Source organism: Schistocerca nitens, chromosome 3 (assembly GCF_023898315.1).
Source record: "Schistocerca nitens isolate TAMUIC-IGC-003100 chromosome 3, iqSchNite1.1, whole genome shotgun sequence".
Lineage (NCBI taxonomy): Eukaryota > Metazoa > Arthropoda > Insecta > Orthoptera > Acrididae > Schistocerca > Schistocerca nitens.
In genome coordinates this window covers 938,482,664-938,508,088 of record NC_064616.1, presented here as the reverse complement: position 1 = coordinate 938,508,088, position 25,425 = coordinate 938,482,664, and positions in this window count along the sequence as shown.

Genomic DNA, 25,425 nt, shown 5'->3' with positions numbered 1-25,425 from the left:
ATGATTACTGTATGAGTTTGCTGTGCGTAATGGTTAGTCAACAAATCACTGATAAAAGAAAACGACAAAGCTGCTTGATTCTACCAACGCGTTTACATTCTGCAGTAGCTCATATAACTTGTTACTGGAAGAAAGAAATAAAGCACTTTGACGGGTTTGAACAGTGTTACCACTTGCCTTACGTAGCAACTGAAAACGGCGCATATAATCTGCGAAGCGAAGTCTATTTTAACAGTGAAAGTCGCCGTGAGCTGTAAACACACAAGTCCGCTTACGAGATAAATCCGCTGCCAAGCAGAATTGTTATACCGATAGTTGTACTAAGCGAGACGTATAGTTTCATATGACAACAGCAAGTGGCTTGTGGCCACGGAGTCGGGGTATATTGAGCACACAGTACCTGAGATACCCGCGTCACATGTGGCGTTTTTCCCGCGCCGGCAGAACACTGCATTTATTCGACAGCAGGTTGATCTCAGATTCGTTTTCGGGGTCAGTATCATGTAATGCTGAGGGGTATATTACAGCCAACGTTGTCAACAGCTTTCTTTAAATCTACGGATGCTATAGACGTAGGTTCTTTGCCTATCTTCTAAGGTAAGTCGTAGAATTAGTATTGCCTCACGTTATCCTACATTTATCGTGAACCAAAATCGATTTTCCTCGACGGCGACTTCTGCCAGTTTTCTATTCTTCCGTAAATAACTGGTGTCAGTATTTATTGTCATGACATATTGAACTGATTCTTCTGTAATATTCTCACTTGTCAATCAAACTTACTTTGCATTCGAAATTATTACGTTATTGTTGTCGTCTGAAGGTATGTCTGTCTCATACCAGGTGGAACACTTATGTCACGAAATGTTCTCCTAGGAATAACCATAGTTCTGCGGGATTTGCTATGATTACCAAGAAGATTCGCGGTTATCTGTGGAAAAGGAAAAAATTAAGTGGGCGTGCTAAAGCATTTTTCAAATGACGGTGGAGGCAATACTTCTGCAAAATGTTCCAGAAAGTATTTTACAGAAGTTACTTACAACTGGTAGTTGGAAATCTGTTCATACACTCCTGGAAATGGAAAAAAGAACACATTGACACCGGTGTGTCAGACCCACCATACTTGCTCCGGACACTGCGAGAGGGCTGTACAAGCAATGATCACACGCACGGCACAGCGGACACACCAGGAACCGCGGTGTTGGCCGTCGAATGGCGCTAGCTGCGCAGCATTTGTGCACCGCCGCCGTCAGTGTCAGCCAGTTTGCCGTGGCATACGGAGCTCCACCGCAGTCTTTAACACTGGTAGCATGCCGCGACAGCGTGGACGTGAACCGTATGTGCAGTTGACGGACTTTGAGCGAGGGCGTATAGTGGGCATGCGGGAGGCCGGGTTGACGTACCGCCGAATTGCTCAACACGTGGGGCGTGAAGTCTCCACAGTACATCGATGTTGTCGCCAGTGGTCGGCGGAAGGTGCACGTGCCCGTCGACCTGGGACCGGACCGCAGCGACGCACGGATGCACGCCAAGACCGTAGGATCCTACGCAGTGCCGTAGGGGACCGCACCGCCACTTCCCAGCAAATTAGGGATACTGTTGCTCCTGGGGTATCGGCGAGGACCATTCGCAACCGTCTCCATGAAGCTGGGCTACGGTCCCGCACACCGTTAGGCCGTCTTCCGCTCACGCCCCAACATCGTGCAGCCCGCCTCCAGTGGTGTCGCGACAGGCGTGAATGGAGGGACGAATGGAGACGTGTCGTCTTCAGCGATGAGAGTCGCTTCTGCCTTGGTGCCAATGATGGTCGTATGCGTGTTTGGCGCCGTGCAGGTGAGCGCCACAATCAGGACTGCATACGACCGAGGCACACAGGGCCAACACCCGGCATCATGGTGTGGGGAGCGATCTCCTACACTGGCCGTACACCACTGGTGATCGTCGAGGGGACACTGAATAGTGCACGGTACAGCCAAACCGTCATCGAACCCATCGTTCTACCATTCCTAGACCGGCAAGGGAACTTGCTGTTCCAACAGGACAATGCACGTCCGCATGTATCCCGTGCCACCCAACGTGCTCTAGAAGGTGCAAGTCAACTACCCTGGCCAGCAAGATCTCCGGATCTGTCCCCCATTGAGCATGTTTGGGACTGGATGAAGCGTCGTCTCACGCGGTCTGCACGTCCAGCACGAACGTTGGTCCAACTGAGACGCCAGGTGGAAATGGCATGGCAAGCCGTTCCACAGGACTACATCCAGCATCTCTACGATCGTCTCCATGGGAGAATAGCAGCCTGCATTGCTGCGAAAGGTGGATATACACTGTACTAGTGCCGACATTGTGCATGCTCTGTTGCCTGTGTCTATGTGCCTGTGGTTCTGTCAGTGTGATCATGTGATGTATCTGACCCCAGGAATGTGTCAATAAAGCCGGCCGCTGGTGGCCGAGCGGTTCTAGCGCTACAGTCTGGAACCGCGCGACCGCTACGGTCGCAGGTTCGAATCCTGCCTCGGGCATGGATGTGTGTGTTGTCCTTAGGTTAGTTAGGTTTAAGTAGTTCTAAGTTCTAGGGGACTTATGACCTCAGCAGTTGAGTCCCATAGTGCTCAGAGCCATTTGAACCATTTTTTTGTGTCAATAAAGTTTCCCCTTCCTGGGACAATGAATTCACGGTGTTCTTGTTTCAATTTCCAGGAGTGTAGATTTAAGTCTGCATAATTTATTTTAATTTTTATAATTTATTTACTTTTTCTGTACGTGTTTCAGGACAAACGCTCAATCTTCAGGGTTCAAATATGCGTTTATATTTTACGCACTTTTTCAACTGGTTGTATGTTTTCATTTAATAGTTGAAATTACAACTCTTTCGTAGTTTTCTATGGGTGTTGGTGCGATGAAACTGAATATTTTTGTTACAGCAAACTGCTGTGACCAGTGGTTATTTGACTCTAGTTTGCGACTGTGGAGAGTACTTTGTAGTGTTGCTGTTCAAAATGTTCAAATGTGTGTGAAATATAATGGGAGAACTCCTAAGGTCATCAGTCCCTAAGCTTACACACTACTTAACCTAAATTATCCTAAGGACAAACACACACACCCGTGCCCGAGGGAGGACTCCAACCTCCGCCGGGACCAGCCGCACAGTCCATGACTGCAGCTCCAAGACCGCTCGGCTAATGCCGCGCGGCTGTAGTGTTGCTGTATCTGTTTTGTTACAGATGAGTATGGAGTGAAAAGAAAGAAGAAAGTGAGACAGCACATAAACTGTTCCTTGCATAATATGCTTCATACGGATACTACACTCCTGGAAATGGAAAAAAGAACACATTGACACCGGTGTGTCAGACCCACCATACTTGCTCCGGACACTGCGAGAGGGCTGTACAAGCAATGATCACACGCACGGCACAGCGGACACACCAGGAACCGCGGTGTTGGCCGTCGAATGGCGCTAGCTGCGCAGCATTTGTGCACCGCCGCCGTCAGTGTCAGCCAGTTTGCCGTGGCATACGGAGCTCCATCGCAGTCTTTAACACTGGTAGCATGCCGCGACAGCGTGGACGTGAACCGTATGTGCAGTTGACGGACTTTGAGCGAGGGAGTATAGTGGGCATGCGGGAGGCCGGATGGACGTACCGCCGAATTGCTCAACACGTGGGGCGGGAGGTCTCCACAGTACATCGATGTTGTCGCCAGTGGTCGGCGGAAGGTGCACGTGCCCGTCGACCTGGGACCGGACCGCAGCGACGCACGGATGCACGCCAAGACCGTAGGATCCTACGCAGTGCCGTAGGGGACCGCACCGCCACTTCCCAGCAAATTAGGGACACTGTTGCTCCTGGGGTATCGGCGAGGACCATTCGCAACCGTCTCCATGAAGCTGGGCTACGGTCCCGCACACCGTTAGGCCGTCTTCCGCTCACGCCCCAACATCGTGCAGCCCGTCTCCAGTGGTGTCGCGACAGGCGTGAATGGAGGGACGAATGGAGACGTGTCGTCTTCAGCGATGAGAGTCGCTTCTGCCTTGGTGCCAATGATGGTCGTATGCGTGTTTGGCGCCGTGCAGGTGAGCGCCACAATCAGGACTGCATACGACCGAGGCACACAGGGCCAACACCCGGCATCATGGTGTGGGGCGCGATCTCCTACACTGGCCGTACACCACTGGTGATCGTCGAGGGGACACAATAGTGCACGGTACATCCAAACCGTCATCGAACCCATCGTTCTACCATTCCTAGACCGGCAAGGAAACTTGCTGTTCCAACAGGACAATGCACGTCCGCATGTATCCCGTGCCACCGAACGTGCTCTAGAAGGTGTAAGTCAACTACCCTGGCCAGCAAGATCTCCGGATCTGTCCCCCATTGAGCATGTTTGGGACTGGATGAAGCGTCGTCTCACGCGGTCTGCACGTCCAGCACGAACGCTGGTCCAACTGAGGCGCCAGGTGGAAATGGCATGGAAAGCCGTTCCACAGGACTACATCCAGCATCTCTACGATCGTCTCCATGGGAGAATAGCAGCCTGCATTGCTGCGAAAGGTGGATATACACTGTACTAGTGCCGACATTGTGCATGCTCTGTTGCCTGTGTCTATGTGCCTGTGGTTCTGTCAGTGTGATCATGTGATCTATCCGACCCCAGGAATGTGTCAATAAAGTTTCCCCTTCCTGGGACAATGAATTCACGGTGTTCTTATTTCAATTTCCAGGAGTGTATTATCATTATCTAATTGTGAGTGGACGGTTAAATGGTATGCATGTGACAGCATGCGGTACCAATATGTTCCAAAACGCTATGCATAAAAACGGGATTTTTGCAAGGTTCATACCTCGGGTTCCACTGGTAATGGAAATGTAGGGTCAAGTGTTTTGGGTAGCCTTTGGGCTAGGGACCACCAGAAGGGTCATCTTACTGTAACTATCCTACAGTAAAGGGCCAAATTTTGAATATTACACACTTCATCTAGCTTGGCTAATGGAGCAAATCGGTCGGTTCTTGCTACGTTAGATATGATGAATGGTGCTCCTTAAGGGGCTTATGGAGGCACCAGTTAGTTCATTGGCGGTTCCTAAGAAAACCAGAAAAAGGCTTTTTCGCCATTTTTTTCGCCGTCAGCAGCGGATGTCTAAATAACTAACCCAAGAAAATTGCTCAGATTTTAATGGTCTATTCTCTAGGAATTTGTCTAGAAGTAACATCTTCCCGTTTTCGAAAATATTTATCCGTTACCGAGAAACACGCCAAAAACTTGTTTTTGAGTAACAAAACCGAGCCGCGGATTCCAAGACGGCTATGCACAGCAAATGGCTGACATTCTTAAGATATATTCCTATGATCCCGATCTCAAATAACATTGAAATTTTCTTAATATCTTTATCCGTTCCGAGATACGGAACGTCAAAGTCACAGTTTTCGTACAACGAAACAGACTTGTATAACACAGTGCGAGGCGAAAACGTAGTTTATGAAGTGACGTATCAGGGAGAAATGTGCTGTAAAGTGTCTTTGTTATCGTAAGGAGTGTTCTGGGAACGTCATGTTGTATTACTAAAGAACATGCAAACTTTTTATGCACGTAAAATTAACAAAATTTTAATAACCGATAAAGTTCTTTTCATATGAGAGAAATATCAAGCTATAGCAGAGAAAATGCCCATATAGGAGCACAAAAAGGTGAAAATGCTCTTGTTTAAAAGACCCTGACTTGAAAATGGGGTACCAGATACCTTCCTTAGCACCTTTAAAAATTTTCCCAAAATTTTGGCTTGCGAATATATTTGCGCTATTTTATGCTGAGAGATTAGGAGCCAGTGACAATGGGAAAGAGACGGAAAGGTAATAAATACTGGAAGGTGGTAGACAATGGTGGTGGTTTAGAAAGAGCGAAGAAGACTATGGCAGTGTGAGAAAAGGAGGGGGACACAGTAGCAGTGGAACATAGTTGACAGCGACAGAACAGTGCAAGGAAAGGAGTGAAGGAGACAGTTCCAGTGGGGCAGGAATAAGGAGAAGAAGAAAGTGGAAGTGGGTGAGAGCCAGTGATAACGAAAAACAGAGTCTATGACAACGACAACGAGGAAGAGAGATATAGTGATAGTGAGAAGAGAGAGCGTCACTGGGAATGAATGAAATAGATAGTAGCAGTAATAGAGAGCAAGAGGGAGACAGTGACAGTGATAGTGGACAGTAGTAGTAGGACAGAACGAAGGAGGCTGTGAAAGTGAGAGAGACAAAAACAGATAATTACAATGGGTGCGCTGAATGACTGACTGAGAATGGGCAAGTAGGATTGGATGGGTACAAGCGACTTAACAGCGTTGGGCTGGTGGCTACGAGCGAGTTACACTTGGTGGTGTTTGTGGCAGTGAGAGGTGAGTTCCATGTCAAAAATAACGCGAATGCGTTCGCTTGTCAAAATTTTTGAGAAAATTTTTAAAGGCTCTGAGATAGGTAGAATGAGGCAGCTGGCAACCCATTTTCCAGTCACAGTCTTTTAAACAGGAGCATATTCGCCTCTTTTGTACTCCGATAGGAGCATTTTTATGCTGGTACGTCGACGCTGAAACGATATTGGAGGTAGATTTTTTTTTTTTTTAATTTTCGCCTGATGCCTTTGGGCTAATAGATACTGTATATCTCGAGATAGGAGGAAACAAAGAGAGCTTTCATGCTTGAAGCGTGCAGACTGCTGTTAGTTTCAGATATATATTTGACGGTTCCCTGTTGAATACGCTTGCCTGTTTGGATGATTGTGACAAGTTTGATTGAGCTGCCGTCCGAGGTATCGTTGTCAATGCCATGTTGGCTTACGTAGCGGTAGCGGCAGCGGCAGCGGCCCGCCTCTGACAGGCTGTCACAGAATACGAGTAGCTGCGGGCGCGCACGCTTCACATACTCCATTCCAAGTTTCGTCGTATCGACCTTTTACATTTCTATAGACTTAACCAATTCGCTGGACGCCCCAGAGTGTTCCTGGCCCTCTTGAAACTTATCAACAAATCTCACGCAACCATGTAACTGCTGACACTGTGGTTCGTACTGAAAAAAGGTTCTCTTTATTTTTTTAAAGTGCCATCAAAGCTGTTTAACAGTCGGAGTACTTAATGTTTTAATTAATGTGCCTTTTTTCTCCCTTAGCTCTCTCTTTTTTTCCTCACGCGTACAATGTCAGATAAGAAATAAAATTATAATAAATAGAGGGGAGATACATTACTTTGGTATTAAAATATATTGCAATCAGGTGAGACCGACAGAAAAAGGAGGAATTGTTGATGTCAACATGAAAATTTGGAATCTTCTTATTAGGACAAGAGCTCCCCACAGTGGAGTAATCTTTTTTACTTAAAGTAGGAACTTCAGTTCGGTAAAGTGTGGTCAAAATTATGGAAATGTATTTTTTTAGTGTCCTTAGAAGTAAACAGTCCGAATATGCATTGTTCTCGTGTCTCGATTATGAAACGATCACAATAACTGACATTGTGATCGTTTCATAAGCTTTGGTTGCTGATAATAACTTGACACCAGTGCCTATGAGTTTAATCTGTACACCACAGCACTGAAGATGATCACTATGTGACTGAAAATCGTTTTTGCTGTCAATAAACCATCAGTATCGCAGACGTTCTCTCTAATTTCACGTATATGGTCGTTGTGCACACAGCACTCTATGGAGTCGCCAGTCAATAAGGGGCGATCGTTTACTTTTACGTAATTATAGTTTATTTGATTACTAACAGAACCTTCCTTCCATTCCCGATTAATCTGCTATTGCTTCCTTTGAATAGAAATCTTTATAGAAACTAAAACAGTCCAATACCTTTCCATCACGCACGATCACGGTCAAATTCAAATCCTTTCACAGGAGTAACACTATCGTTCTATTGCTAATTTTGTAAGAACCAATCGCATTATTGCCCTACGTACATAAAAGAGTTATAAAGGGAACACGTCTTACATTGATGGGTGTTACTTGGTGCGTATACCACAATGAATCAAACTGTATAATTATAAAGAAGTTTTTAATGGAAATTTCTAGTTAATAATTAGAATGCCTCGGTGACCTGTACAATGGAAACGTCGGTGGAAAATGTATGGAATGGTCTCGAAGTGCAGTTAGACATATAGGGTACTGATACTGAAGGTGAGGGTCAGTGTAGCGGAAAAGTAATGCAATAGTGAAAAACATTAGGTTACTTACTGTATAAAAACTTACAGGAAAGTGAAATCTACTGGTGAACGGGGTAATAGAAATAGAGTAACTTAAGATGTGTTCAGACACAAACAGTTGGCTAAATGTCAACGCTGTTCCGTACCAAACACTGACAACAAAACTAAAGAAAGACAAGGATTTGTATCGAACAAAATTGTGGAATGGCATTAAAATGAAGCAGACAATTGCAGTTATTGAAGTGTGTTTCGTATAAAGCTGAAACGTTACTATTAGCTTAAAAATATCATCTGAATAAGATTACTCGTCACTGAAGAGTATCTTTAAATTTTATAACTGAAAGCTCCTTGCAGCCTTTCTCTGTCTGTATGTGAAGAAAGCTAATCTCAGGAACTATAGTATGAATTTTCACACGTTTTTCATTATTAGAAGTTTGTGTATGTAATTTATTACCGCTACGCCACACAAGTCTTCCGGATCTAGATACTTCATGCTACCCTTCCGAATCCGGGGCAAATTGCTAGTTAGTAACACTTTCGCTTCATTTAACACATTTCGTCGCAATTCTGTCAGTTATGGTCATTAATATAGTAATTTACATTTTTAAATTCTATGACAAAAGTGTAATAGTACTCTTCGGATTAACATTGCTATACTCGCACATTATGGTTTACAAACAGACCACATGGGAATATGATGTTTTAATTTTGTGTACTTATGGTACGTGAAGTTCAGAACCCAAATATCAATATCTCAAAGCAGCTCAATGCCACTCTCAAAAAATATCGAGTTCCAGCTACTAAAATTTTAAAGAGAGGAGCATGTTACATGAGCATTTCCGTGAAGCTTAAAATCCGTAAGGCTGAAAAGATGTAATTTGTAATCAGAATGAGATTTTCACCCTGCAGCGGAGTGTGTGCTGATATGAAACTTCCTGGCAGATTAAAACTGTGTGCTGGACACCAACTGAGCTACCCCAGCACAACTAACGACCCGTCCTCAGCTTCAGTTCTGCCAGAAGCTCTTCTGCGAACCTTGCAGAACTAGCACTCCTGGAAGAAAGGATATTGCGGAGACATGGCTTAGCCATAGCCTGGGGGATGTTTCCAGAATGAGATTTTCACTCTGCAGCGGAGTGTTCTGGAAGGTTCGCAGAAGAGCTTGTAAGCGTATTGTCATATCGCTGGCTTAGTTGTGGAGTATCTTTGCGGCCAGCAGCCTCTGTAGAGAGTCGAGCGCGGGACACGGTACTGTTATGTTGTGTAGTGTGTAGCTCTGCATTTGAGAGGCTTTTTTAGTATTCAGGTTGAAGTGTTGCTACAAGTGCTGTTACAGTAAAGTGATGAAATATGGAAGTGATTCAGAGGGAAGTGCGTCAAGAAGTAACGAAAAACTGAGCAGTGCCTTCGATAACATATTTATGTATCCTCTCGTTGCGTGTCGCATAGCATCCATGCTGTGTTCGGTCTCTCAGAATGAACTAATGTGAATCAGCAAAAATTAGTTACCATAAAGGAGTGCAAACAAGTGCCAGTGTCTTGTAGCGAGCGTGAGAACGTGCGTTCGGTCATCGCGTTTCCGTATTATCAACAATCAGCCGCGCCGCGACGGTTACGCGCACGCTCGTACAAGTGAGAACTGAAAACTGAAAAATCAACTTTACGAACAGTATTATATCATCACTAGTGACAAGGAGGACTATTACTAGATATCTGTATGTGTGACGAGCATAAGAACTTTCGTTCGATCATTCGGCCTCCGCATCATCAACAATCACCCGCGTCGTGTCGGTTACGCGTACGCTCGTCTGAATAATATTTTTGGACTGTTAATCATCAAGATTGTTAATTGGGATAAACATTTACGATTTAGCGTGTAAACAGTGCAACCTGTGGTTTCCATATCGTCTCAGAATCTAGATGTTCATACCAGACATAGGACAGTGTTGTGTTTTAACGTTGAGTGGCTCCCCTAAACCCGCTTGCACATTTCGATAGATAATTTCAGGCAAGCCAACAACAGTGTGGAGCAGAATAGTGCGACCGCCGCGGGATTACCAGGTACGTGGTGTGGACAGGGCGCACGGTCACTAAACGAGACGTCAGTTTAAGGTACCTCCCCCACCCACCCACCCACCCATTCGTATTCCCGGGCGTGTTACAAGCTCCTGTGAAGTTTCGGAAGTAGGAGACGAGGTACTGGCAGAACTGAAGCTGCGAGGACTGGTCGTGAGTCGTGCTTGTGTAGATCAGTTGGTAGAGTTCTTTCCTGCAAAAGGCAAAGGTCCCGAGTTCGAGTCTCGGTCCGGCATACAGTTTTCATCAGTCAGTCTGGAAGCGGCCTTGAAGGAAGATCAGCCCAGATATTACCTATACCGGTGATGTTAGCTCGCCGAATACTGGCGGCTTTTGGGTCCTTCGTGAGGTCAGGAATACTTTTCAAGATCAAATATGAGACTCTCAACCTTCCCCCGGATCGGGGAGGGCTTGGCCTTTATCACGTTCATGACAGAGCGGTCGCCCTATTTGTGAGAGCGTTAGTCAAACTATGGCACCGCCGTCCGGACAGTTCGACGAGTCTGTTAATAGAAGAACCAGCACCGCCCTCCCTGTTGCCACCTGTGCCGATACACCACGTACCCTCTTCACTCTTCTACATCGGTGTCTTTTACCTCGAACTCAGTTACGTTCGACTTGCCTTACCAGCGACTCAACCGGCGACGGCAAAGGCGGTTTATCGGTCGTGCAACGTGGACGACCCGATAACGTCGTGGAGAGGAAGTATCCGAACGTCAACTGGCGCGTAGTGTGGAGGACAATTCACCACGTAGCACTGGACACTGAGGTCACGGCGATGTGGTATGTTACGGTCAATGATAAGCAGGTGACCAGATCAATGCTACATGCGATCCACGTGGTAGACTCACCCATGTGAGCGAGCTGTGGCGTTCAAGACAACGATGAACACCGTCTTAGCTGTGGCGAGTCTGCGGCAGTGTGGCACTTAGTGAGGCAAATGTCAGCATACTTCCTTCGAGTAACGCCGAATCGTATCGACCCCAAGACTATCTTATTCCCGGATGAGACGTATTACCCACGCACGAAAACTAATGCCATGACGTGGCTTCGAGGACATGCAGTGCATTATTTGTTTCAAGACGGCAATAAGGACACTTAAGACTTTTGGAATTATTTACGGGAACGACACTGCAAGATCCTCCGTAACCCAGAGTATCGACAATATTTTTCCAATTATTTGTGGGGTGCATTCCACGACCTTCCACGTAGCTGGAACATCACGGGTAAGAGAAGCTAATATTACAAGACGGTAATAGAACATTACACGGTACAACGTGGAATCTGCCTTGGTCATTGCGAGAGGTCATACCTGGATGTTACAGCAGATAGACAGTTTCGTCGTGACCCCTCGCACTCGAGCAGTATTTGCCCCATTTCCTCTTTTTGTCCCCGGTGCGAAAAGTCCTTCGCAGTTTTTGTTTCCCATCCGGTGCAAGATGTAGTACCGGTTAATCGTGGTACGGATTCCACCCTTAGGTTTTGTTTCATGGCTTCCTTAGCCACACACTTTGCTCTCTTTCTTTATGCCCTTTGCTCCAACTACAAGCATGTTTTCTGTTATGTGCGTCCCCAACTGAACACAACGAGTGTACTTACTAGTTTCAGTTAGTTAATATTAAAAAAGTTAAAATAAATATATAAAATAACAAAAAAACTTTCTAAACAATACACCCATTGCATCCTTTGTACCACATCCCCAGGATGGGATGTAGCAGACATCGTAGCCAGGCCTCGGGTTGCGACCCCTGTCCACTTTGCCTCCGCCACCCCACGACCTAATCCATTCCCCACAAAAAAATGACCGGAAGTTTCGTAATTTGTAATTTCTTTTAATTTAAACAGTCCTTATTGACAATATGTTATAAATAATCAGTAATCAGGAATTTGTATTTCCAATGATAACTATATTATCATGTGCAATATGTTATTAGAAATAGGGAGAAGTGCAGTTTTCATAAAAATGATAGTTACATATGCCTTAAGTAAAATATACTTGATGAATTTTACATTATAACGATGTAGGTACTCGAACCGAACTGAAAAAAACGAAAAAAAACTTATGACCGAATCGAGGCTCGAACCACCGATAACCAACCTCGAGCGCTATTTAATAGTGAGATTCCGGGTGCTCAGCCGAATTCTTGTTTCCATTTTTTGCACAATATTTCGACGACTGACCCAGCCGTCTTCTTCAGGTTTTGCTATTATGTGCTCTTGCTGCCTGGACTCCAATAATGATTGGCTGTTGTTGGTGTCACGTCGCTGTATATGGTCGAGTTCGATTTTTTTTTGTTTTTTGTTACACAGCACGCATTGATACTTCGTGAAAAAGCAAATTCCCTCAGGATCTTCCATCTCTGATGGATGTGATGGTTGGCGAGATGTTAATACATTGAGTACCGGACCCCCAAGCGTTATTTAAACTGAAACATCCATCCCACGCCTGAGAGATCTCGAGCGCTATTGATTTTTTTCCATCTATTAGTGTTTAATGGCACCTCTGGTTAAAAATTCGCACCAGTGAGGAACACAACCCAGGACCTTTATATTGGAGCGAACATTCAAAAACCTGATTGCCGTGTGGTCTCTTTGTCAGTAACGTGTTGACAAGGAACAGTCACGAAAAAATCACAGGTCTGCTGCTAAACCATCTTACGAAGGTGTGGTGTATGATCGTGCTACTGTTTCCCTGATTTCTAGCTGGAAAATATACTGTCTGTACCAGTTCGTAAGATTCAAGTAAAATTCATTAACAGTCTTTTCTATATATAACCAGTCAGAAAATTTATACTAATGCCCCCACACAAAATTAACCTTAATTCTTTCTTGAGGACCGAGCTTATAACAGCGCCATGTCTGGAGAGGAAATCCCTAGTCTGAAGTGGAGGATCTGTAGAGGCCTATAATGAAAATTTTGTCTTGCAAAATGCGCATATTATAGTGACCATAGCGAATATTTCAGGTTTTAGTGTGTCCGCAGCTCGTGGTCTCGCGGTAGCGTTCTCGCTTCCCGAGCACGGGGTCCCGGGTTCGATTCCCGGCGGGGTCAGGGATTTTCTCTGCCTCGTGATGACTGGGTGTTGTGTGTTGTCCTTAGGTTAGTTAGGTTTAAGTAGTTCTAAGTTCTAGGGGACTGATGACCATAGATGTTAAGTCCCATAGTGCTCAGAGCCATTTCAGGTTTTAGTGTAGCAGTGAACTGCGGCGGAATAATGCGCAGCGTACTCCGCTGAGTACCAATACTGCTATTTATGCATCCGCTGGCTATTTGTATACATTAACTCGTGAAATGTCCGCAAGTAGCAGTGATATTATTATGCTGTAAATGCATGATTGGTCTAGTTTAACCATTGTGTGTCAGCCGCAATGCTCAGTAGCTTTTCCCGAAGTCTAACTGACAATGCCAGTCGCCATTGCTACTGGAGGCCAACATACTTTTTCCAGAGAATACCTTAATACGCTGCCTTGAGCTACTGGTAATATTGCGTAGTAGTAATTTGACACTACTCCACTCACATTTGGTTTACTTTACAAAGATTTCCCGACGTGCTAATCTTTTTGTTATTTTCTAAATTTACAAAAACTAGTGAAAAGTGAATGAATCCTCAACAGGTTGCCCGCCCGGCTAGACGCGCAGTCTAACACGCTGCTTCCCGAGCGGGAAGGAGTGCCGGTCCCCGGCACGAATCCGCCGGGCGGATTCGTGTCGGGGTCCGGCGTGCCGGCCAGCCTGTGGATGGTTTCTAAGGCGGTTTTCCATGTACCTCGCCGAATGCGGGCTGATTCCCCGTATTCTGCCTCAGTTACATCATTCCGGCAATTGCTGCGCAAACACCGTTTCCACGTATGCGTCCACCATAATTATTCTACCATGCAAACATTTTGGGTTACTTTCGTCTGGTATGAGACGTTCCCGGGTGGGGGAGGGTCCTCTGGGGGCCGAACCGCCCGATAACCCTGGGTTCGGTGTGGGGCGGTGGTGGGGTGGGTGGACTGCTGTGGCCTGTTGTGGGGTTGTGAACTACTGAGGGCTACGGCGGGACGAAGCCTCGCCGTCCTTTCTAGGTCCCTGGTTTAATGCATACATACACACAATCCTTAACAGTAGCTCAACAACAGTCAATACATACAACGACATGAACCTTAGCCTACAAGTGAAAAAGAACTTTTAGTTCATATCTTCGAGTATCTACAAACTCAATAATCTTCATGACAGCCACATCTGTGTGACATATGTGGAACTCAGACTCCTGTAAGTATCTTGCTGCCATAAAAACTGTTTGTTCAGTATTTCCCATCTTCAGCGAAGCGTTGAACATCAGAGACGTCAATATTCATTGACAGTTGCTTCCCGTCCCACAATAGGAAAAATCGTGCGATTTGGTAAAATGGATAAGTAGGAGTCTGGCTTAAATCTCCGTCTGATTATCCAAATTTACGCTCTCCGTCGTTTCTTAAAATCACAAAAGTTATATTTCAGGATGGTATCATTGTAAAGAACTCGGCCAGTTTCCATTCCTGAGTTTTTCCTCCGCCGCCTTTGAGGAGACATTAAGTACTGGTACCCCTACCTTCCACAACACCAAAAATATTCCGAAGATAATGACAGTGGTTGAAAGGTGGCTACACTGAGCCACAGCGACAGAGATCGCTAGAGAGCATTGTTCCGCCGCCTCCACGGGAAGTCATTATTGATATGTGCTAGAAGTCAGTGCTTGGGGAGAGCTCGTAGTAGTCAGTTCGTGTTCAGATGTGCTAGTAGAGAGTGCTTGCTGAGATGTGGTACTGAAAAGTTCTTGTTGAGATGTGGTAATAGCGAGTCGGTGTGGAGATATACTGTATAGAGTGATTTTGGTCAATATATGAAGGTAACGAAACTTGATTTATTTTTCATTATTTCCATGTTTTAAATAATGCGTCATTACAGGTTCAGTCAACAAAGCATCTGGCTTGTGTTCTTGTATTAGAGTGTAATTCTGGTTTTCTTGAGTAATTATGGTATTTCTATTTTCTTTAATTAATTCAGTATAAATGATATCTAAAATTTCTTGTGTTGTTGAAGAAGAACCGTGCCAGATGCGTACGTTGAGTCATACTCCCACACACAGAACAGTTACACTTGTGCTTGTTGTTGCGTTGGTTTTATAGTTGCTGGGGACTTAATTAATTAATTGTGTTAATGAAAATTTCCATTTCATTCCTTGTTGTTGTTCTAAGCAGTCAGATTGCGTAATAATAACAGTCAGGGCCAACCGTTTACGAGACTTCGTAAACGGACAGACAGCTACTAAAGCAAAAATTTAAAATTATTTTCATTTCATTTAATTAAGCCCCCATGCATGGTCTTTTTTTGTTCCCTTTCTCTCAGTACTCCATCGAAGCTCGATTTGCGTGCATGTAGTATATTAGAGAAGCAAAACCTCGCTTGTAGCATTACGGTATGAGCTACAGACAAATAACACAGTCAGGCTACATTGCTTGAAAGTGAAAGTTACCGTGGGTCGACCACCCCATATACCACTACCGGCCAATAAAGATCAACTTGACTTCAGGTTTTACAGTCCGAAGACTGGCTTGATGCAGCCTTCCAGGCTAGTGTATCCTGTGCAAGTCTCTCCATCTCTACAAAAATACTGCAGCCCAGATCCACTCGACCGTGATTACTACAGTCAACCATTCGTCTCCCTCTACGATTTTCATCCCCAACGTTAACATCCCCCTACTAATAAACTGACTATTCCCTATGTTTTCTATCAACGGATATATTTTTCAGGAAAGTTGTGCGATATACGTTTCTTTTCTCTCAGATTCACTACAGTTATGCGAGTTACCCATCTAATCTTCAGAATTCACTTCCATGTAAGTCTACATAACAGATAAACAACATCCCAGCCAAAGGAAAAGAAAGAAAAGACTCAGCACGAAGGAATTATCCGAATGGGACGGAAACCGGTAGATGTTAAGTAAATGTACAGAGAAATAAATTATTATAATCTCATAAAAACTGGATGATTTATTCAAGAGGAAGAGTTTCACAAACTCAGCAAGTCAATAATGGGTTGGTCCAATCCTGACCCTTATGCGAGTAGTTATTCGGCTCTGTATTGCCTGCCAGAGTTGCTGAATGTCCTCCGGAGGGATATCGCGCCGAATTCTGTCCAACTGGAGCGTTAGATGGTCAAAGTCACGAGTTGGTTGGAGGAAGGGAGGAGGAGCAGATTATTGTTTAACGTCCAGTAGAGAACGAGGTCATTGGAGACGGAGCAGAAGCTCGGATTACGGAAAGATGGAGAGGCAAAGTCGCCGTGCCTTTTCGAAGGAACTATCCCGGCAATTACCTTAAGCGATTTAGGAAAATCACGGGAAACCTAAATCAGGATGGCCGGACGCGTTTTTGAACCGTCGTCCCTCCGAATGCGAGTCCAGTGTGCTAACTACTGCGCTACCCCGCTCGGTGCTGGTTGGAGAGGCCTGCCCATAATGCTACAAACGTTCTCGATCAGGCGACCTTTCTCGCCAGCCAGCCAGCTACACAGCTCATGAGGACATCAGCGTCTGTTGGTGACACGTCAGAAGGGTAGCAAGTTGCATATCTAGGTTTCTGTCTGCTTTTATAGTTCACTTCTTCAGTCAGTCTTGCTAGGATGGGTAGGATGTGTGCCTGCTGTGTACGAATCCAGGAGTAGCTGGCCGCAGTTCGCGAACAGCTATATGCGTTTTTGGCTACGGTCTGTGGCCTTCAGACTGCTGTCCAGCCCGGCGGAGAATCAGGCGTGTCGCATATGACACCCCCAAGTGTCGCTTACTTCGCCCATGGACTCTGCTGCTGAGGCACTTCCTAGTGTACCCTGTGCGGCAGGGCGAGTGGCGCTGGTAATTCGTTCACGTCGATTGAGGTGGAAGGCCAATGAACAGGCTGACCATCTGGCCTCGCCTATTCGCCCTATGAGTGAATATGTGGCCGTCCCTTCAACAGCGTCCAAGCACTCATATGTGGGCGGAGGTTTGCTGGTTATTGGGAGATCCAATGTGAGGCTCGTTATAGAGCCCCTTAGAAAGTCTGGAAAGAAAACCAATGTGAATTCGGTATGTCTGCTGGGCGCCTCATTGGGGATGTGGAGACGGCCTTTCCTGGCGCTATCGAGCATGAAGGGTGCCGTCGTCTGCAAGTTGTGGCTCATGTCGGTACCAAAGACGAATGTCGCATGGGTTCTGAGGCCACCCTCAGTTCATACCGGCGTCTGGCTGAGAAGTAAAGGCTGTTGGCCTCGTGCGCAGGATGCAAGCAGAGCTCGCAGTTTGCAGCATTGTTCCCAGAGTTGATCGGGGTCCTTTTGTTTAGAACCGAGTGGAGGGTCTCAGGCAAAGGATTCGTCGACCCTGTGGCAATCTTGGCTACAGATTTCTAGACTTGTGTTATCAGGTGGGGGTTTGTAGGAGTCCCCTTGAAAGGTTAGAGGTGCACTACACAGAGGAAGCAGCTACTCGGGAAACAGAATACTTGTCGAATGCACATGAGTGTCTTTTATCCTTGGCGGTAGTGTCAGGAAATCTGCTGAACGCTGCCAGTCGGTATGCAGAATGAGAAATCAGACCACTGTCACAGTAAAAACACTTCAATTGTCAAATTTTTATCAGTAAATTGTCCAAATGTTCGTAACAAAGTTCCTGAATTTACTGCTCTCCAGAAAGGATCTCGTGCTCTAATTATTCTTGGGACCGAGAGCTAGTTGAGACATGAAGTAGAAATTTCTGAGATATTTAGCGAGTCATAGAACATATATCGGAAAGACAGATTAGATACCACAGGAGGGGGAGTGTTCATTGCAGCTGACAGAAATATTGTCTCTATTGATGTTCTAGAGTTATTCAAAGAAAGTCTGTGGTCAGTAGATCCTGCAATAATATTTGGAAGAGACTTTAATCTACCTTGTATAGACAGGGACGTCTATGGATTCATTGTGGGGGTACAGACGGACAGTCTGGCGAAGTACTTTTGAACACTTGCTCTGAAAACTGTCTGAACAGTTAGTTCGGTAGCCCACACCCAAAGGAAATATCTCAGATCTTGTAACTATAAACTGGACCTAGGCTGGACCTAGACCTTATCGACAGCCTCAACATAGAGACGAAAATTAGCAGTCATAATGTCACTATGGCAACTATGCTTACTGTAGTTAATAAATCAGTCATGAAGGCTAGAAGAGTGTTTCTGATAGAAAGAGCAGATACGTGGTTGTCAGCATCTCACATACACAGTGAGTTGACATCATTTAGTTACAGTGAGATGGACGTAGACGGGGTAAGGGCGACGTTTAAAGAGATTGTGAATCGTGGTCTGGAGAACTATGTGCCTCGTAAGTAAATTAAGCAAGAGGAGTACTTAGGCCTAGGTAGACTGAAGGTAACTGCCTAGGGCGGCAAATTGTAAAGGGCGGCGTATTTTAAGGGTGACTTATAAGCTGTTCCTGTTAAAAAAATTGTTCACAATTCTTGAAAAGAAAATGAGAACTTAACTCACAATTAAATGGTTATGATTAACATGGCAACAACAGCTAAAATTTCATCTACATCTACATCTACGTGATTGCTCTGCTTTCAAAATAACGCGCCTGAGGCCGGCCGAAGTGGCCGTGCGGTTAAAGGCGCTGCAGTCTGGAACCGCAAGACCGCTACGGTCGCAGGTTCGAATCCTGCCTCGGGCATGGATGTTTGTGATGTACTTAGATTAGTTAGGTTTAACTAGTTCTAAGTTCTAGGGGACTAATGACCTCAGCAGTTGAGTCCCATAGTGCTCAGAGCCATTTGAACCATTTTAACGCGCCTGACAGAGGGCTCAATGAACCACCTTCAAGCTGTCTCTCTACCGCTCCACTCTCGAACGGCACGCGAGAAAAACGAGCACTTAAACTTTTCTGTGCGAGCCCTGATTTCTCTTATTTTATCGTGATGATCATTTCTCCCTATGTAGGTGGGTGCCAACAGAATGTTTTCGTAATCGGACGAGAAAACTGGTGTTTGAAATTTCATGAGGAGATACCGTCGCAACGAAAAACACCTTTGTTTTAATGACTGCCACTCCAATTCACGTATCATGTCTGTGACACTATCTCCCCTATTTTGCGATGATACAAAAAGAGCTGCCCTTATTTGTACTTTTTCGATATCATCCGTCAGTCCCACCTGATGCGGATCCCACACCGCACAGCAATACTCCAGAATAGGACGGACAAGCGTAGTGTAAGCAGTCTCTTTATTAGACCTGTTGCACCTTCTAGGTGTTCTGCCAATGAATCGCAGTCTTTGGTTTGCTCTAACCACAATATTATCTATGTGATAGTTCCAATTTAGGTTATTTGTAACTGTAATCCCTAAGTATTTAGTTAAATTTACAGCCTTCAGATTTTTGTGACTTGTCGCGTAATCTAAATTTAGCTGATTTCTTTTAGTACTCATGTGAATAATTTCACACTTTTTCTTATTCAGGGTCAATTTCCACTTTTCGCACCATACAGATATCTTATCTAAATCATTTTTCAAGTCGGTTTGATCATCTGATGACTTTACAAGTCGGTAAATGACAGCATCATCTACAAACAATCTAAGATGGCTACTCAGATTGTCTCGTATGTCGTTAATATAGATCAGGAACAATAGAGGGCCTATAACACTTCCTTGGGGAACGCCGGATATTACTTCTGTTTTACTCGATGGCCTTTCTGACACGAAATCACGAATCCAGTCGCACAACTGAGGCGACATTCCGTAGGCACCCACTTTGTTTAGAAGACGCTTGTGAGGAACGGTGTTGAAAGCCTTCTGCAAATCTAAAAATATGGAATCAATTTGACATCCCCTGTCGATAGCACTTATTACTTCATGAGTATAAAGAGCTAGTTGTGTTTCACAAGAACGATATTTTCTGAAACCGTGCTATGTGTTAATAAATCGTTTTCTTCGAGGTACTTCATAACGTTCGAATACAGTATATATTCCAAAACCCTACTGCAAATCGACGTTAGTGATATAGGCCAGTAATTCAGCGGATTACTCCTACTACCCTTTTTGGGTATTGGTGTGACTTGAGCAATTTTCCAGTCTTTAGGTACGGATCTTTCTGGGAGCGAGTGGTTGTATATAATTGCTAAATATGGAGCTATTTTATAAGCATACTCTGAGAGGAACCTCACTGTTATACAATCTGGACCGGAGGCCTTGCCTTTATTAAGTGATTTAAGCTGCTTCGTTACTCTGAGGATATCTACTTCTATGTTTCTCATCTTGGCAGTTGTTCTTGATTGGAATTCAGGAATATTTACTTCGTCTTCTTTGGTGAAGGAGTTTCGGAAAACCGTGTTTAATAACTCTGGTTTAGTGGGACTGTCATCAGTGACTTCACCGTTGTTATCGCGCAGTGAAGGTATTGATTGCGTCTTGCCACTGATGTGCTTTATGTATGACCAGAATCTCTTTGGGTTTTCTGTCAGATTTCGAGACAGAATTTCGTTGTGGAAATTATTTAAAGCATTGAAGTACGCGCCATATTTCGAACTTTTGTAAAACTTTGCCAATATTGGGGATTTTCCATTCTTTTAAATTTGGCATGCTTTTTTCGTTGCTTCTGCAACAACGTTTTGTATACCATGGGGGATCAGTACCATCACTAATTAATTTATGTGGTATATATATCTCAATTGCTGTCGATACTGTCTCTTTGAAAACATTCCCTAACTTTTCTACACTTAAATGATCAGATCGGAAGGAGTGAATACTGTCTCTTAAAAGGCGTTAAGAGCATTTTATCAGCTTTTTTAAATAGATATATTTTGCGTTTCTTTTTGATGGTTGTAGGTCTTACGGTATTCAGCCTAGCAGCAACTGCCTTGTGGTCGCTACTTCCTGTATTCGTCACAATACTCATTATTTGTCCATGATTATTTGTTGCTATAAGGTCAAGTAGGATTTCGCAACCATTTACTCTTCGAGTGGGCTCATGAACTAAATGTTCAAAATAATTTTCTGAGAAAGCATTCAATACAATTTCGGATGACGTTTTATGCCTGCCGCCGGCTTTAAACGTATAATTTTTCCAGCATATCGAGGTTACAATAAAGTCACCAACGACTATAATTGTATGAGCGGGGTACTTATTTGAAATATGACTCAAGTTTTCTATGAACTGTTCAGCAACTATATCTTCTGAGTCGGGGGGTAGGTAAAACGATCCAATTAATAGTTTAGTCCGATTGTCAGGTATAACCTCTACCCATAGTATTTCACACGAACTATTTACTTCAATTTCGCTACAAGGCAAACTACCTCTGAATGCAATAAATGCTCCATCACCAACTGTATTTAATCTATCCTTTCTGATCACTGTTAGATCGTTTGAAAAAATTTCGGATGAACTTATTTCCGGCCTTAGCTAGCTCTCTGTACCTACAACTATTTGAGCTTCAGTGCTTTCTATTAGAGCTTGGAGCTCTGGTTCTTTCCCAACACATCTACGACAATTTACAACTACAATACCAATCGTTTCTACAATTGCCTTACTGTGTTTTACCTGCCCACTTTTAGACGGACGCCCCTTGTGTGGTTCCCTGAGACCCTCTAACCTAAAAAACCGCCCAGTCCCTTCCACACAGTCCCGCTACCCGTGTAGCCGCTTCCTGTGTGTAGTAGACTCCTGACCTATTAAGCGGAACCCGGAAACCCACCACCTGATGGCGCAAGTCATGGAATCTGCAGCCTACACAATCACAGAACCACCTGAGCCTCTGATTCAGAACCTCCACTCAGCTCTGCACCAAAGAACCACAGATAGTTCTATCGACGATGCTGCAGATGGTGAGCTCCGCCTTAATCTCGGAAGCAAGTCTGGCAGTGTTTACCATTTCCGCTAGCCGCCCGAAACCAGACAGAATCTGCTCCGATCCAAAGCGAGACACATCACTGGTACCGACATGAGCCACCACCTGCAGTTGGCTGCACCCTGTACTTTTCATGGCATCCGGAAGCACCGTTTCCACATCTGGAATGACTCCCCCCGGAATGCACATGGAGGGCACACTGGCTTCCTTCCCCTCCTTGGCAGCCATGTTCCTAAGGGGCCCCTTTATGCGCCTAATGTTGGAGCTCCCAACTTCCAGCAACCCCACCCTCTGTGAATGCCCAGACCTTGCGGGCCGAAAAGCTTCCTCTGGAACAGGGTGGACCACTGCATCCTGCTCAGAGACATCGTCAGCCACAGATAACGCCCGAAATCTGTTCTTCAAACGAACCGGGGAGGCCCTACGATTGGCCCCTCAGAAAGTTTTTTGCTGCCTGTCAGACTTTGGAATGATCTCCCACTCGACCACGGGTGAGGGGTCAACCTCAGTGCAGGCAGTACCCGGGGCGGCCACAACAGTGGACCGATCGGAGGACACGTGGAACGTGCTCTATGTCCCTCGCATCCCCGCGTTCGAACCCCCACAGTGACGCCCCTTGGCAGCAGCCTCAAGCTGTGTGATGGAAGCCAAAGCAGCCTGGAGCTGTAAGTGAACGGTCGCCAACTCAGCTCGCATCTGTACACAACAATCACAGTTCCTATCCATTACTGCAGTTGCTCTTGTTTGAAGCTCATAAAAATATGTAACAAGCGAACGGTGTACTTGCCTTATCAGCAGCAGGAACTATCAGTGCTGCTGACGGACTGACCCATCATGAACGGTCTGATCAGGAGACGGAAAAATGAAGGGTTTTGTTTTAGTAATTACATTACTTCTTACAATGTGACCATGATTCACTTTATTGGTTGGTTTTTGGGGGAAGAGACCAAACAGCGAGGTCATCGGTCTCATCGGATTAGGGAAGGAAGTCGGCCGTGCCCTTTCAGAGGAACCATCCCGGCATTTGCCTGGAGTGATTTAGGGAAATCACGGAAAACCTAAATCAGGATGGCCGGACGCGGGATTGAACCGACACTTTATTCACTGTTGTGCCTTCTCCTGTGGTATACGCTAGGAAGAAAATTCTCATTTTTTACAATTAAACTTTGGAATAAGACATGTCTCTAACACTGTCACAGGAGCAGCCAGTGACGACGCTCAGTCATACCTATTCAAAATTCAAATATAAAGAAAATATCGCCAGTCATTCTGACAGTTGGCCGCATGGCTGGCAGTTCAGTTTAATTTGAAACTGTAAAGAGTGCATTTGTTTAGTGTTTGGTTCGTGATTAATATTTTAGTATTAATTAAAATGAGGGACAGACGGAGAAGAGAAAGTGGTTCTCGGTACCGGAAAGTCACGAAAGATAAGGCAATACAGGACGAGGGAATTGTGAGAATGAAGGCAAAAATTGACGTGTTATTTAAAAATTTAATACAGATAGCTAGTTCGAGCTCGAGTCTGGAAACTTCAGATTGTTGTAATGTGGATTTAATAACGTGGTGAACACTAACGAAAATAGTGCAGCTTGTGGTTTACCTTAGCCAGGCGTTTCCGATATTAGAAACAGTAATAACGGCGCGAAAACATACATTTCATTTGAACGAAATGACGCATATAAAGAGAATGATGATGGTGATTCAGTTCCTGATGTTCCTGCGAACTGGATAAGAAATGAATTCCTTCGCTGTAACATCGGTAAACGATGTAATAAGGCACAGAGTATGATTGTGACTCCAGTAAATTATGTAGGCCATATACTGACTTTCCGAGTTAAACAAATGTTTGTTTTTCAGAACCACAAGGTAAGACTATTTTTAGTATACTCTCAAAGCAAGAGTAGTGTCTTTTGTGTCCCATGTTCACTGTTTAGTGGAACATCACAGTTAGCAAAACCTAATGACGGCTTTAATGCCTGCAGAAACGGTCAGTACCGATTGACTACCTATGAAAATTTAGCTGAAGACAGGAAATGTGTGTTAACTCTAAAAGCTAGAGGACAAAAATCATGGGGACAATAGATAAGAAACTAAAATCTCAGATTGAAACGAAGTAAAATTTTGGACGATCGTGTTAAAACGAGTTGTTGGTGTGGCCAAAAACTTTTCCATAAAAGACATCTTTCAGGGGCCACAACTATGGATTTCGGTCAACACATTGCGGAAATGTCGAGGTGACACTACAACTAACAGCAGAATTCAGTCCTTTTCTAGCTAAAGGTGTAGAATGGAAACCATCATATTTTCCTTTTCCAACGTGTGAAGACTGGCAGAAAGAGTGGTGAAATGCTATGAAGTGAAGGAAACCACTTTTTTCTCATCATTTTAGACTCCATCCTCGATATTACATACATAGATCAGCTGTCTTTTGTTACAGGGTATTTATCAAAAGATGAATTCCCTGTTCAAACATTTATCTGTATCGCCCCAAATTCAAGGCATAAATCAGAAGAATTAGCTGATTCATTAATAATTTTTTTTAAATAAATAAGATTCAGACAGTCACTTATGCAGGGGTCAGTCATATGACAATGCAAGCGATATGGCTGATACTTACTCTGGTCACCAAACTAGAATTAAACAAATCAACTCTCTTGCTGTGTATATTCCGTGTGCTTAACTTAGTAGGATTTTAACTTAACTTAGTAGGATCGAGTATAGCAGATTGTTGTCATCAAGCGGCTTCATTTTGCTGCTTCTTGCAACAAATTTACAGCTTCTTCTCTGCTTCGACGAGCCGTAGGAATATTTTGCAGTCAAAATTAAATAGTTCAGTCTTCGTAAATCCACCTTCAGAAACACTCTGGCCTGCGCGTCACAATGGCTGTTATATTCTCAATATTAACTAGAAACAATATCAGCATTGGAAGCTATTCAGGATGATGAAACTCCATAGGCTTCAGTAAGAGCCAACACGACAGGAACTCTGAGCAGTCTCCAGAGTCTAGAAAATGCGATAATGACAACTTTTTGGTCAGCAATACTGAAGAGACTTACTGCTACAAATAAACTGTAGCGAGGTGTTGATAGTGTTGTTGTTGTGGTCTTCAGTCCTGAGACTGGTTTGATGCAGCTCTCCATGCATCTCTATCCTGTGCAAGCTTCTTCATCTCCCAGTACCTACTGCAACCTACATCCTTCTGAATCTGCTTAGTGTATTCATCTCTTGGTCTCCCTCTACGATTTTTACCCTCCACGCTGCCCTACAATACTACATTGGTGATCCCTTGATGCCTCAGAACAT